A 15,702-nucleotide genomic window follows, 5' to 3' on the forward strand; every position below is an offset into this window, starting at 1 on the left:
ACAGCAAAAAAAAACATTATGCTAGGGAAAGAAGTCAGGTACAAAAAACAAACAAAAAACATATAGGCAAAATGAATCCATGGTGAAAGAAATCAGAACAGTATTTGCCTGGAGGATTGCAGAGAATTTAATTGGGAAAGAACACAAGCAAACATAGGATGATAAATATTTTGTCATGGCTGGAGTATAATATTTGTACACTTAACTATACATTTAATATGGTGAATTTTATATCACAAATTATAAATTGTAAATCTCAAATTGTAAATTGTATCTCAATAAATGCAATTAATAAACATGCACAGTCACCAACACATACACAAGGGGAAGAAAAATCTATTAGGCTTAATTTGACTTCCAAAGAAACAAGGTCTTAAAAGTCACGTTTCACCACTCTAACATCTAATAATCTAGTTATAAACCTCAGTTCTCTCATTTCTAACTTAGATATCTGAGGATCTACTTGGTATTTATTTTATTCTCAGTGGAAAACAGAGAGCTAATCAACCATTCTCAGTGTAAGAGTCCTTCCTTTACTTAAAAATTCATTTAATACAGCTTAAAGTCCAGAACTGTGATGCCTCCAGCTTTGCTTTTCTTTTTCAACATTACTTTGGCTATTTGGGGTCTTTTCTGGTTCCATGGTACTGGCACAAAAACAGATATGTAGATCAATGGAACAGAATAGAGAACCCAGAAATGGACCCACAAATGCATGGCCAACTAATCTTCAACAAAGCATGAAAGAGTATCCAATGGAAAAAAGACAGTCTTTTCAGCAAATGGTGCTGGGAAAACTGGATGGCGACATGTAGGAGAATGAAGCTGGACCACTTTCCTATGCCATACACAAAAATAAACTCAAAATGGATGAAAGACCCAAATGTGAGACAGGAAGTCACCAAAATCCTCGAAGAGAACACAAGAAGCAACCTCTTTGACCTCAGCTGAAGCAACTTCTTACAAGACATGTCTCCAAAGGCAAGGGAAATAAAAGCAAAAATAAACTATTGGGACCTCATCAAAATAAAAAGCTTCTGGAGTGAAGGAAAGAATCAACAAAACTAAAACGCAACCGACAGAATGGCAGATGTTTGCCAATGACATACTGGATAAATGGTTAGTATCCAAAATCTGTACCGAATTTCTCAAAGTCAACACCCAAAAAAACAGTTTTCTTCAGTGAAGAAATGGGCAGAAGACATCAATTGCCATTTTTCCAAAGAAGGCAGCCAGATCGTTAACAGACACATGAAAAGGTGCTCAACGTCACTCATCATCAGAGAAATACAGGTCAAAACCACGAGACACCACATCAGACCTGTCAGAATGGCTAAAATGAACAACTCAAGAAAAAACAGACATTGGCGAGGTGCAAAGAAAGGGAAACCCTTTTACATCGTTGGTGGGAATGAAAACTGGTGCAGCCACTCTGGGAAAGACTATGGAGGTTCCTTAAAAATTAAAAATAGAACTACCCTAAGATCCAGCAATTGCACTAGAAGGTATTTATCCAAAGGATACAAAAATGCTGATTCGAAGGGGCACAGGTACCCCAATCTTTATAGCAGCATTAACAATAGACAAATTATGGAAAGAGCCCAAATGTCCATCAACTGATGAATGGATAAAGAAGATGTGGCATTAACACACACACACACACACAATGGAATACTACTCAACAATCAAAAAGAATGAAATCTTGCCATTTGCAACAACGTGGATGGTACTAGATTATATTATGCTAAGCAAAATAGTCAGAGAAAGACAAATATCATATGATTTCATTCATATATAGAATTTAAGAAATACAATAGATGAACATGGGGGGAGGGAAGGAAAAATTAAGATTTTTTCTTAAAAAAATCCTCCCTTAGGAGGGAGGCAAACCGTAACAGGCTCTTAAACACAGAGAATAAACTGAGGGTTGCTGGAAGGGAGGTAGTTAGGGGGAAGGGTTAAATGGGTGATGGGCATTAAGGAAGTTACTTTTTGGAATGAGCACTGGGTGTTATATGTAAGTGATGAATCACAGGGTTCTACTCCTGAAACCAATACTACACTGTAAGTTAACTAACTTGAATTTAAATAAATAAATAAATAAATAAATAAATAACAATTTTTTTCATTCATTTAAGTGGCCAGCTACACTAAGACATCATGAAGAGTAAAAACTAGCTCTTATTTATCCACGTATCCCCATATGTGCCTCGTATCCGGTAAGTGCCAAATATATAGTAAACAAATCATTGATTCAACCAAAAAATTTCAGTGCCTTTTACCATATGTAACTGGTGTGCTGCAGCTGGCTAATGCCAGCTTGCCAGTCACTTGTGCACATGTCTTCCCAACTCCATGTTTACCTCCCACTGGCAGCTTGAAATCAGTCATGGTGGAAGTATTCTATAATTTTTAAGAAATATATATTTGGTCTTTGACCCTATTTCTTGGCATGAAGCTCCCAAAACCCTTATAATTTCCTAAGTGATGAGAGGAGTAAAAGTATCTTGTTACGTTATGAGGTGACTTTTAGAAAACTCTTAAGGACAGGGACTGGTTGCCGGTGGAGTTGACTATGGGATCAGAGGGTTCGGACTTTCAGTCCCACACACTAATCTCCAGGGATGGGAAAGGTACTACAAGTTGAATCAATCACCAATGGCCAATAACTTACTCAATCCTGCCTGTGTAATGAGGCCTCCATTCAAACCCAAAAGGAGGGGGTACCGAGAGCTTCAAGGATGGTGAACACATGGAGATACTGTAAGAGTGGCATTCAGAGAGAGAGCATGAAAGCTCTGAGCCTTCTTCCCACACCCTGCCCTATGCATGTCTCCCATCTGGCTGTTCCTGAGCTACATCCTGATACCAGTAATCGACTGGTGTACCAGTAATCCAGTAAATAAAATGTTTTTCCAAGTTCTGTGAGCTGCTCTAGCAAGTTAATCAAACCCAAAGAGGGAGTTATGAGACCCTCCCGTTTATAGCCAGTTGGTCAGAAGCACAGTTGGTAACTCAGGCTTAAACTGATGTGGGAGGTAGTGGTGCAGTGGGTAACCTGTGACTGAGCCTTTAACCTGTGGGATCTGATGCTACGTCTGGGTAGACAATGTGGGAAATTAGTTGAATGGACACCCTGCTGCATTGCTTGTTTGCATAGGGGAAACCCCACTCCCCACACACGTCGGGATTGGCGACCAGAATTCTTATATTTACGTCACAGAAATGGACAAACGCTATAAATCAGGGCTTTTTTTTTTTTTTTTTTTTTTTTTTTTGAGAGGCAGTTTACCAGTATACCACTGATTACCTCTCAAATTGAAGGAAGAATGGGCGGAAAGGAGGGAGGGAGGAAGGAAGAAAAGAAGGAAGGAAGGGAGGAAACCTAAAGGACCCACAGAGTCCAAGCAGCTATCCCAACTGCTTTCCACCTACATATGAAGTATTCCTCTTCTTTTATACTCCATTCAAATCCCTTGTCCTTGGTGAGTGTTCAATTATCAGCCCAAACTCACTGAGATAATCTTTCTATTTCCTCCCTGGAACTATTAAATGCCTTATGCTGCAAGATATCATCAATTGCAAAAAAGCACTATTTCTTTAAAATCTGATTTTCTGAGAAAAATAATCATTTAAAATAAACAATATATAATAAACTTAAAAGCTCTCAACATTCAGGCAATTATCTTAACATCAGGAATGCCAAAATATGAAGGGAAAATGCTTCCGAGAAACAAGGAAATATATCACTTTATTACTAATTATCTACACCTCTCTCTTAGCATTTTTTTTTTTTAAATCATAGACTAATTGAGCTGGACTACAGCTTTGAAACCATTTATTCCAGCTCTCCTTCCAGGACAGAAAGCAAAGCCAAAGAGGTGATAAGATTCTGAGGTCACAGTGCTAGTTAGCTGGATTATGGGGACTCCATTCCTGGCTTCCTGGTTGCATCATCACTGCTCTGCCCATTGCTCAAGCAGACAGGAGTTCCAATCCAGTTTCGGCCCTTACCAAATTACAACTTGCACAGCCTTTCTGTGAAACTATGAAAGCTCAGTTTCTTTGTGTTGAAAATGGGGTGAGGTAATAAACCCTACCCTAATGTTTGTGCTAAGGTATACAGTATCCACCATGAGAGGCACAAGAAATCATGGCTGGTATTATTAAAGATGCATATGTCTTCTCCATCCAATTGGATTACAAAATTTTTTTTATGTGTAAGGATATTTATTTTCAGCACTGTGTATTGAGGTCAAAAAACTGGAAGCAAGGTAAATGTTTATTAATAGGTAAAACAGTAAATAAATTATGGCCTATCCACACTGTGGATATTAGACAGCCATTAACAAGAAAAAGTTAGAGCACCCTTCCATATAGTTCTCTGTGGCTTTTCACACATTTCTATTCTGCAGCATTTTTTCAGTGCAGAAACTAGGAAATATAAAGTCTCTCCATTCCTGATGCCATCCTAAAACTCTTAGGTGCTTTTGTCTACATTTCCCCTTCTTGATTATACACTAAAGCCCAAACTAAAATCAGGCACATGGCACACGATTAAATAAAAAATCTATGCATGGAAAAATTTCCAGTACTGGCTCTGTGTAGGTCTTGTCCTATGCAAATGTAAGTAAGTTGGATTATGAACTTCTTGAGAGTAAAAACCAAAACTGTGCAACACGGCGTGCTTTTCACTTGATAGGAGCTCCAAAGTATTGTTCAAATGGCTAAATCTGTTCCTGAATCTGAATGCCAGATCCTTTTCATCATTTATTCTATCATTCATTCGACAAACATTCACTGAAGGCCTACTGTGTGTCAAGCCCTATGTTCGATGCTAACGAGCAAAGCTGCAGTCGCAGAGCTGCTTTTTGCCAAGGTTCCACATAAAATGTCATGACATGAACAAAGGGGAGAACAGCAGCAGACTCTTGCATGGCAGACTATTGGCATGAAGTCTTCACATTACCCAGAGGAACTGCATTGGGCAAGAATGCAGTCGGTGCTAGAGGGACAAAATAGCTACTAATGAATCACTGTAGCTATCTCTAAAACACTTTAGGAAACAGCCTTTCCAATTCAGCAACACACAATTCTTTATTCTACAATGGCATTTCAATTAACTTCAATTCTGCCTCTTTCATCTACCAGGCCACTTCTGAATATTCATGCCCTACCCAGAAAACAAAATGCATGCTAGGGCCAATTTTTCAATATTTCTCTTTTCTAACTCCAAACGCTAGTTCACTTAATCTCTGCTTATTAATAATATACATTATGAAGTACTAAAGACAGTTTATCCCAAAAAAATACTACCATCTACTTAGATCTGAAAGCACATAACTTTCATGTACCTGCTTTCTTCCTGCCCAATATAAGATACTTGCTAATCAATCCATATGGGACTTTCCCAAAGAGGAAATTCAGGAGTAATTTCTATAAAACATGGAAGAATCGATTCTATTTTGGTGCCATTTATCTCACTCCAAACAGGAACCTGATTGGTTCCTGGAAATATCTTTGTCCTTTTGAATATAAATCCATTGGAAGATATGGAAGACACAAATCAATTGGAAGATAAATCTGTTTGAAAGTCTGCCCACTTTCAAACACACTGAGACAAGTGTCCAGGAGTACTTCAACCGTGACTATAGATTTTGAAGATGTTACCACATCCTTTAGGGTCCAGTCAGAAAAAAAACATACTCAGAGACTGCACTTAACTTTGTAGGAACTTTCAATTTGTAACTAACCAGTTGGGCTTCTAGTACTTAAAAAAAAAAGTCTTGTAGGTAAAAATAATAATAAATTTAATTTTGTTTTATTTTTTAAGTTTACTTATTTATTTTGAGAGCCAGAGACAGTGTGAGTAGGGGAGGGGCAGAGAGAGAGAATCCCAAGCAGCTCCACAGGGTCAGCGCAGAGCCTGATGTGGAGCTTGAACTCACAAAACCGTGAGATCATGACCTGAGTTGAAACCAAGAGTCAGACGCTTAACCAACTGAGCCACGCAGCCCCAATAAATAAAATTTTTTAATTAAAAGTAATAATAATAAGATTTTTAAATGTCTAAAAGAAAGTAGGTAATATCAAATTAATCTTAAAAATTATATCATGGATAGAAGGCAATTTAAAAAATGTAAGCTGTTTTCACAAATTTAAACTGTTGACAGAGGATGAAATGAAAAATCAAAATTAAATGGCCCTATTCCAGATACTTTTATTGTTCCGGCATTAACCCAACACCTCCCTGGCATTCACACTGTAAGATCCAAGGGTAGAGTTATATGAACAGACCCGTCAATATATACAGGGAAAGGTTACTTCAGATCTGATTAGATTATTAGTAACCTTGATCTTCTCAGAAGGGTAGACTTTAGTAACTTTGGAGACAGTGTAGCAAGGCTAAACATTTCAATTAAAATTTATTAACTCATAAACACTCGGTTATAAAAGTGTCAGGTTAATTGGTATCATTAATTTCAAGTTTTTAGTTTATTCAAAAAAGTAAAAATGCCACTTGCATAGGCTAGAATTTCACAGGCTCTCTAAGTTGGATTATACTGATTTCCTATAATTATAGTAACACATTCTACAAAAAAATTTGAAACAAACAAGTTACTAATCAGAAATCAAGCTAAGAACAACCCTGAGAGTCCAGAGAAATTATATTATTTTCAATTACCAAAATATTAATCTAGAATTAAGCAGACTCACTTGCTCCATTAACACCGTAGAAGGAAAAAAAACTTTTTTTAATACTGAATAAAGGAAAACCACAGTCCTAATGTAACCACCACCACAAAAATGCAAACAAATTCAGAATCCACGGTGTTTCCTTGGATTCCAAAACACCCTGACTGGTCTTTATATTGTCTGAAGGACATTGAGCCACATTCTCTGCTATGGAGCCTGACATATCACTGTGTAGATTACAAAACAGATATTTATTTATGCTTTAACAAAAAGAACACTGAGAACCATCATAAATGGTTCATCATTGACTTAACTACAGCTCAGATTCACAACTCACTTATTCATCCTCCACTGATTTGAGAACTAAGAGAAATGGGCCCTCTAGATATTAGTGGCTGTGTTGAAGATGCTCAATAGATTGCTTTATTTTCAGTTTTCATTTCAGAGCTGTGATTTTAATTTTACATCCACTTTCAATATTGAGAATCTGCTGCCTTCAAGATGCTCCCGACTGAGCCCAGGTCAGCAGATTATAAGGATGCCAGAACTGCTAAAGCAGCAATCCGTGTCCACTCTGAGACCGTCTCCCTCCAATTTTCCTACTCCAGCCTATCTGCGTGGCCTACCCTCCTGGAATAAGGTCTGGTTACAACCTTAGGATGACTCCCAAACGTGCGTTTAAATGGAAAGTGGTCTCTTCCAAAATTAGACAAGCCACACTTAATTTTCAAACAAGCAAAATTAAAATTCAGAATCAAATTAGCAATAGAAACCACCTATTAACTTTGCCAAGACTTAAGAGTCTTCTTTTGAAGACGTCCCCTTGATTCCCTGAGGATTTTGGCAACTAAAGGAGACATGATAAGGGCTAGAAGATTTGTATGTTTCAAGCGAAATTCTACGTAATCTGAAACTAAGTAAACTATTGCCTTCAAGGCTACTCACACATACCTCATTTTTTTTAAGGTGGTAGTTCTCATTTTTCTAAAATAGATCTTGCATGCACATGGTTAAAAAAGAAAAAGTCCCCAAAGGTACGTGAAATTAAGTCTCCCTTACCCCCTTACCCCCTCCCCGGGTCCTCCCCAAAGACAACTACTGTTTCTCGAGGCCACTTCCGTCGGCACTCTATGAACGTGAAAACATACGCAAGTGTTTTAAACCAATTATCCTATATTATACACCCAATGGCAGCTGCAAAATTGCCGCTGAACGCCTCTGGGCTAAAAGGTGGCAATCCGCTCGGGAGTGTGGGGTGGGAGGAAGGAGACTTATCTGGAAGCTGTGGTTTTGCACATCACGCACCCGGTTTTTACCTCGTGTTTCACTTGCATGCCTATGGCAGGCAGTCGAAGATTAGAGGAGGAGGTAATCCCACCCCAAGCCATCCCCAGGCACTGCCACTACATCCGTACAGGTCTGCCTTTCATCTACGTCCCAACCTTTAGGTATATTTTGTATTCTTACTGGGTTAAAACAAAGTATCTTGACTCACCTTAAAAAAAAAAAAAAAAAAAAAAAGGGCAGACTAATTCTGAAGGTAACTTTCAGCACTAGGTGATTTCCTGCCGGCCAAACCCGCAGCCTACTTCGGTCTTGTCCCTACGAAGCGTTCAGCCTGGCACGGAGTTGGAGGGGCGAGCCCAGACCAGAAAAGCCCAGAGACTGGAAGCCCAAGAGATGAGCGCGTCCCGAGCCCTGGGCCGCGCTTTTCTAAGCGGCAAACGTTTCGAAGCAGAAGCCCGAGACCCTCGGGCCCTCCTCCGTCCTTCCCGGGGATGCTCGAGCGCCGGGGCACACCAGCACTGCTCACGCCTCCGCCCCGGGCCGCGGCTTCAGTTCGGCGCAGCCAGAACCCCACGACCCGCGGGGATCCGCTCCCCCTCCGCTCGCCTGGCCGGGGCCGCCCGGCGCACCCCGGTGCGCAGGAGTCCAGGCAGACCCCGGCGCCCCGCGGCCCCCGCCGCCCCCAGCCCCCAGCCCCCGGCCGCCCGCGCGCCCCCGCCGCGAAGGAAGCCACAGGTAGGGGGGGCGGGGCGGCGCTCACCTGCGCAGGAGGGGTGCTCTCGGCCCCGGCCGGAGAGGAGGAGGTGGAGGAGGCCATGTTGCCCAGCCGCGGCCGCCGCTCCTTCCAGGAACTCCGCTCTCCGCTCCCCGCCCCGCTCCTCCTGACCCCAAAAGCGGGACTTCTGGGGAGAAAGTTCGGCTGCGGCTCGGCAACGCCACGCGCGGCCCCGCGGCGCCCGCCCCGCGGCTGTCTCCTCCCCCTGCCTTGTCCGCAGCGCCCGCCAGGTGCCCGCCCGGGCCGGTGTGCGGGGGGCGGGCCTCGCCTCAGGTAGGGGCGCGGCGGAGGGCCGAGCCCGCGCCCCGCTGGCAGCCCGGTCCGGGCGAGCATGCCCAGTCGGCGGGCGCTCGGGGGTCGGAGCGGCCGCAGGCGCGGAGCGGGACTGTGGGGTGCGGCGCCTTACCTGGGGAGGAGGGGAGCCGAGGTAGCTCCGGGAAGGGAAGGAGGGCAAGTCCTGGTTCTCGCGGGCTGCTGAATACAGTTCCCCTAGCCACGTCCATTGTAACAAAATAGTAATAAAAGTCTCTGATTCTTTGATTAATTGGTGCTTATTGAAGCTCAAGTGAGTAAAATCATTGAGCAATGCTGCTTTTGCTTTTTTATTATTATCAATCTATAGCATATAACCCATACAGAAGCCGAGTCTGCCAGGCAGACAGCTTCAAAACAGTGTCCACAGCCTCCCGTCCTCCCCACCGGGGTGCCGGCAGCACACAGAATGCTTCGGCTACTTGTCCAGTTAAAAAATAAAATTCCAGAGCCGTCCGGGATAGGTAGGCGCTGAGCCTGATCTAGCAAAGAAATAGGGGACAGGACCTCTGAGTGGCCTTGTTTCTAGAGGCTTAAATAGCCGGGCTTGCAGAGCTCCTGTCCTGGACCAGGCCGAGGGACAGTTGGATTCAGGAGGCTTCCCCCCACAACATTTATTATTCAGATTCAGATCGGGGTGTGAAGCAATGTCTCTCAAAGGGGGAGAGCCTGTCACTGGAGTCAGGGGAGATGCGTTCAGTCCGTGCACCGAGCAGGGCCGGGGCATTAAAGAACAGCGAATCACACTGGCGGGAAAGTTATTTCCTTTTCAATTCTCTTCCAGTTCTTCTGATTATAACCAGAAGAAAGTGTTCTGACACTAAACTATTTATCAAAGAGCAGGTCCCAAGCTCAAAGCCCTAGGGGAGCACTGGTATCTAGAATTTATAGCATTGTTAAATTTTCATTGTTTAGTTTCATTGTTTATTGTTACTGTTACTTTCTATTTATGACAAGTGAAAGTGGTTTTCTATTTATGGTAGGGATCCAGTTTCCTTTTTAAGCAAGTATATGTAAGTGTTTTTAAATTATGTAAATAAAGATAGTAATAATTCAGGTGGGACTGAGATAAAATTCTAGAGGTAGGTATGAGATGATTGAAATGCACAATGTTTTCATCAACTAGATGCCAGAATAACTCCTTAACCAGAAAGTAGTGAGTTAGCTGTGCCTCTATTTTAACACCTAGCTCACTTCCTTCGTAACGCACATAAAGCTGAAATAACATTTATTTGCACCAGCTTTATGTTGGGCTCTATGCTAAGCATCATACTCATAATATCACATTTAGTCCTCCCCAAATCTTTGCAAGACAGGCAGTACAATCTGGAAATTGAGTCTCAGAAAGATTATTTTGGCCAAGGTTACAAACCAATAGAGCACTAACAACTCTATAGTTTGGACATTCTTAACTTGAGTTTTAAAAACCACTTCAGAGGCACCTGGTTGGCTCAGTCAGTTAAGCGTCCAACTTTGGCTCAGGTCATGATCTCATGGTGTGTGAGTCCAAGCACAGCATGGGGCTCTGTGCTGACAGCTCAGAGCCTGGAGCCTGCTTCAGATTCTGTGTCTCCCTCTGTCTCTGCACCTCCCCCACTTGCACTCTGTTTCTTTCTCTCAAAAATAAATAAACATTTTTAAAAATCCTTATTAAATAAATAAAAACCACTTCAGAATTTAGCATGTCCACACACACTCTGAAATTTTATATTAAATTCAACTTTTCAAAGAGATCTACATATCCTCCAAAAGTTTTAAGAGCCAGTGCTACCATTATTTACAAAACACTCCCATATCTTGGATTATAAGTTCCAGAGAGGCAAATGCTCTGTCTCCTTACATCTTTACTGTGCCCAGCCTGGTGCGTTAATGCCCTCAGCTGCTCAGGAATCGGTTGGGCTCAGTCAAATGTAGGAAACACACAATTCAGGCTAAACGAATGGGGTAGCTTGGGAAGAGCATCTCTTTGGTAAATCCTGCACAAACATAGGTATTTTACAAGCCAGCTCCCAGGCACCCTTACAGCCATAAAAGCCATCTTAAACAAGTAGCAAGGAGCCAACCAGATAGACAAAGGAGGGAGGAAGGTGCAAAAGCCCAGCAGGAAGTCAGCACAACAAGTTAGCCCAAGAGCCGAGCCTAGAAAGTTGTGCTCTCTTGCAGAGCTCTTCCAGTCCAGTCTGTTTATCGGTCCGTCTGCTTCTGAGAAACACTCGTGTTCAGCTTAAACACACTTCTCACCCAGAGGCAGGCTGTGACACCACTGGAAAAGCTGGGCGTCTGGCAGCACTCCTACCTTTAAAAACTAAAATTAAACCTAAATCTTTCCATACCACCCCATGACCGCTTCTAATTTTGGCCTTCTGCTCTCTGTCCCTCCCATCACAGCCAGGTGTCTTAAAAGGACGGTGGTCCCTTGCACAGTCCTCTGTCAGAGTCGCTCTCTGCCCCTCTTCAGTGACTGAAACTGCTCTTTTAAAATCACATTTGACATCCTATTGGTCATGTCCATTGTGGAGTTTTCCAGACTTTGTCTCAGTTGATCTTTCTAGGGCAATTAACGTGGTCAACAGTTTCTTTTCCTTCTCCTTAAGTATTTTCTTGGACTTTGACCTCAGTCTTCCTTTCTTCTCATACAGGCACTGTCTCTCTGTGATCCCATCCACATCAAGGCTTCAGCTTCTACATGATGACTCCCTAATCCAATGGAGATAATTTCCCTAATCCCCAAACCCATACTTCATCATGTCCAAAATGGAATGCCAAGCAACAGGGACCCTGAAACCAGGAGAGGAGACTTGCAGGTCTTGGAGGGAAGGAGGCTCTGCACTCCCTCTCTCCTAGTCCAATCAGATACTGAGTCCTACATAATTCCCTGAAATATCTCTAAGTCTTCCCCACTACACCCTTGCCTTTGCCCTTCCAATCGCTACAAGTTATTGAGCAATTGCTATATGCAAACCATGTCAACTTGCATTTTCTGTTCATCTCTAATTAGACAACCACAGAAGCCTGAATTTGTGTAGTGGTTCAGCTCTGTCATCCAATATTATGATTTTTCTATAATTTCAAATCTGTTCACATGACTACATGCTGTTAAAATATCATACTAGCTCTCTTTATGCTTCAGGATAAAGGTGAGATTTAGCAAGGGGCCCTGACCACTGCATCTACCTGATCTCAGCTGTTCTCCATCAGCATTTCCATCTCCATGCCCTTCTCTGTCTCTGTCTCAGACACACCTTCACCTGGCCATTCTGAATCATTTCCCCCCAAACACTAAGTCCATTGTCTTTCTACAGGCTGTCCCTACTGCCTAGAAAACCCTTCGCCCCAAAGCCTCCTTTGTCTTCTCCATTGTCTCTGTGGGGTTAACTCCTATTCATCCAGCAAGATCCCATTCAGAAAATACATCTTTAAGGAAGGCTTCCCTAACAACTTTTCAATTAGAATGTGGTTCGGGGCACCAGGCTGACTCAGTTGGTATAGCTTGTGACTCTTGATCTCGGTCGGGGTCATGAGTTTGAGCCCCATGTTGGTTTTAGAGATGACTTAAAAAAATTTTTTAATGTGTTTCATCACCCTTTCTTTGTTCTTCCAAAACAACTGGCAACATAACTGTGGTTATTTTAAAGAACAGATCCACCCTCTTCTGAATTCAGAAATCTTAAATGTTACAATAACTAATAACCTACACCAAATTGATGTGAGGCTATTTATTCCATTTAGTCTTTATTCCATTTAGTGTGAGTAGTCACATGTTTTCATTGTGGGGTACTGCTCCATACGCTTTTATGGCTGTTATGCAGTATACAGTATGTGCACCTTACTAACATTCTAAAAATTCAGGATTGTGACACTCATCTGCCTTCAAAAGTTTCAGATAAGGTATATAGATCTATATAACCATTGTTTTCCTTATCTGTCTCCCCTTATAATCAAAAGCGTCTTGAAGTGTCAACTGTATCTTTTTCATGTCCAAATCCCCAGTATTTAACACATCAGGCTCAACAGAGGTTTGCTGAATAGATTAAGGATATATTTATGAACTTGGACTATTATTTCATCGGACTGATTCCCAAGGTCGAAACCCGATACCTTTCCCTGCTTCCTGCACGGCTGTCCCTCCTCTGGGCTACACTATACCGTGCATGCACATCAGATTTCTCATTGTATAATAATTGTTTGCATAACTGTGTCTGCAGTGAGACTGAGCAGGTTGAAAGTGAAGATGATGATGTATTAATCTCTGTATTTCTGTGTTCACAGTAACCAGCACAATGTCAGACACTACACATGGGCTCAGTACATGCTGTTGAATCATTGAGAGTAGAACATATCAGAGGAGGAAAGAGGAAAGAAGGAAAGATAAAAAAGAAGTTGGAAGAAGTCTGGGTTGAAGACGATTTAACCTCTTTTAAGAGAACTCTAATGGAATATTCTGAACTCTATCACTTCACAATACTTGCCATATTTGTGTATCACCTTTATTACTTAATATTTTCATTTACATTAACTTACTCTTAGCTTATTTATTTTTAAAAGAAATATTATCTTACTATGTTAGTGGAAAACCACTTTCACTTGCACCCAACAGATATGATGAAAACAAATTATTGTAAATTTCTTGATTTATTCTGTATTCTGCCTGAACCCTCTCTCTTCAATAAAAAAAAAAAATTAACAAGGGTTTAGAGGATACAAGCACTGGCAATAGATGTAAACATTTTCCTCAGTGTTAACAGAAGTAGTGAATACCTTGTCCTTAAGTCACCTAATGTTACTTCAAGAACCACCACTAGAAGGGCTCTTACCCTGTCATACCTTTGCTGCTTCTACATTTATATATTTCCCCACAACTTCAATTAGACACTCTATTCCTTCCAGAGTAATTTATACTATAATCAGACTCTAACTCACAAGTGTGTTTAAACAGTAGGAATTTCCCACCTGGACATTAGCAAATGAGAAAAGTTTATTTTTTGCATGATGTCTATGGAATCTGTAATTAGCAGGGAAATAAGAGTTACTACAGAAAGTCTTTGCCTGTGAGAAAAAAAATTTTTTCTAAGTTCAGGAGATTATGGTTAGTGAATGTGTATTTGTTTCACAAGATAAGCAAGTAACAAAAAAACATTTCTCAAAAGAAACATATTTGGTTACCACTACCCATGGGGACTATGAATGTGTATAGGAATATGTCCCTTAATTTGTAAATTTTATGAGAGAAAACAGCTCACCAAGCACAAAGTTGAACCAAAATGTTTTTTCTCTTGTGGCTTTTGGCCTTTCTCCCCATTTATGGTCTCTACTGGGTAGAAACTCATACTTCTAAATATACAGTAAAGATCATGGCTTAGCAAAATTTTTATCAAAGTCAACTGGAATGAGAAGACAATGTTTGTGTATTGAGTAAGTTTTTACAATCCCATTTAGAATATGGTTAAATAACATATTTTAGTGTCTACTTCCATCACTTAGTTCCTTAAATTTCTTCAACGTTTCAAAGGAAATAGGGATTATTCAGGTATCTCCTATGGAATGAGAAACATTGTCTGACTCAACATATTTTATATTTTATTTATTTTTGATAGACAGGGCACAAGTGGGGGAAGGGCAGAGAGAGAAGGAGACACAGAATCCAAAGCAGGCTCCAGGCTCCAAGGTGTCAGCACAGAGCCCGACGCAGGGCTCAAACTCACAAACTGGGAGATCATGACCTGAGCCAAAGTCGGACGCTCAACCGACTGAGCCACCCAGGCACCCCTTAACTCAACATATTTTAAAAACCCAATCACATGGGGCACCTGACTGGTTCAGTTGGTAGAGCATGTGACTCTTGATCTCGGGATCATGAGTTTGAGCCCCACGTTGAATGTAGATACTACTTACTTAAAAATAAAACTTAAAAAAAAAACCCAATCACAAAATAGTTTACAAAAAAGGGTAATAATCAGAATCAGAATCGTAATAAACTTCATAGTAGAGTTATAGAAAAGATCAGTGTGGTAAACTCTATTTCCATATTCCAATTAACATGATTTATCACTTCCCCGTACTTTGGTCTGGAATTTGAAAAACACATAAAGTGATGATAGTATGAATAATAGTAATATCAATCCTTAAAAATACATATAAAAAGTTACCATAAAGCAAAAGTAATTAGCAATGAGAAATAAATTGATAAATTTCAGCCTCATAGTAAGAAGGAAAAGCAAACTTCCCTTATTACCCTTGGCTGAATTCCCACTGAAATAAGCTGCATGATTCTGATTGAGGGTGCTTAGGAAAGTAAAGGAAAGAGGCACTTTGAGTTGTTCATTGACATGGCACCTAGGACACAAGAGGAAAGGAGTGAAAGAAAATGACACCTTGAGAACGGGATTGGGAGATTAAAAAGGAACAGATTTTCCTTTAAAATGTTTTCTTTTTCCCCACATACTCCTTTTAGTTCCCTGTTGCTTCTTTTGCTCTCTTCCTTTTAGTTCTGATAAACCAGAACCAAGATCTTTTAATTCAGGTGTTTGCATCTTTGGCCTGAGCCAAGGGAAATAATAACCATGAAGCTCCTTGACCTACTCCTTACATGCTTTGCTCCCAGCTCCCATGGAATCGCCTAGTTTCAGCCTTTG

Source organism: Panthera tigris, chromosome D2 (genome assembly GCF_018350195.1).
Source record: "Panthera tigris isolate Pti1 chromosome D2, P.tigris_Pti1_mat1.1, whole genome shotgun sequence".
NCBI lineage: Eukaryota > Metazoa > Chordata > Mammalia > Carnivora > Felidae > Panthera > Panthera tigris.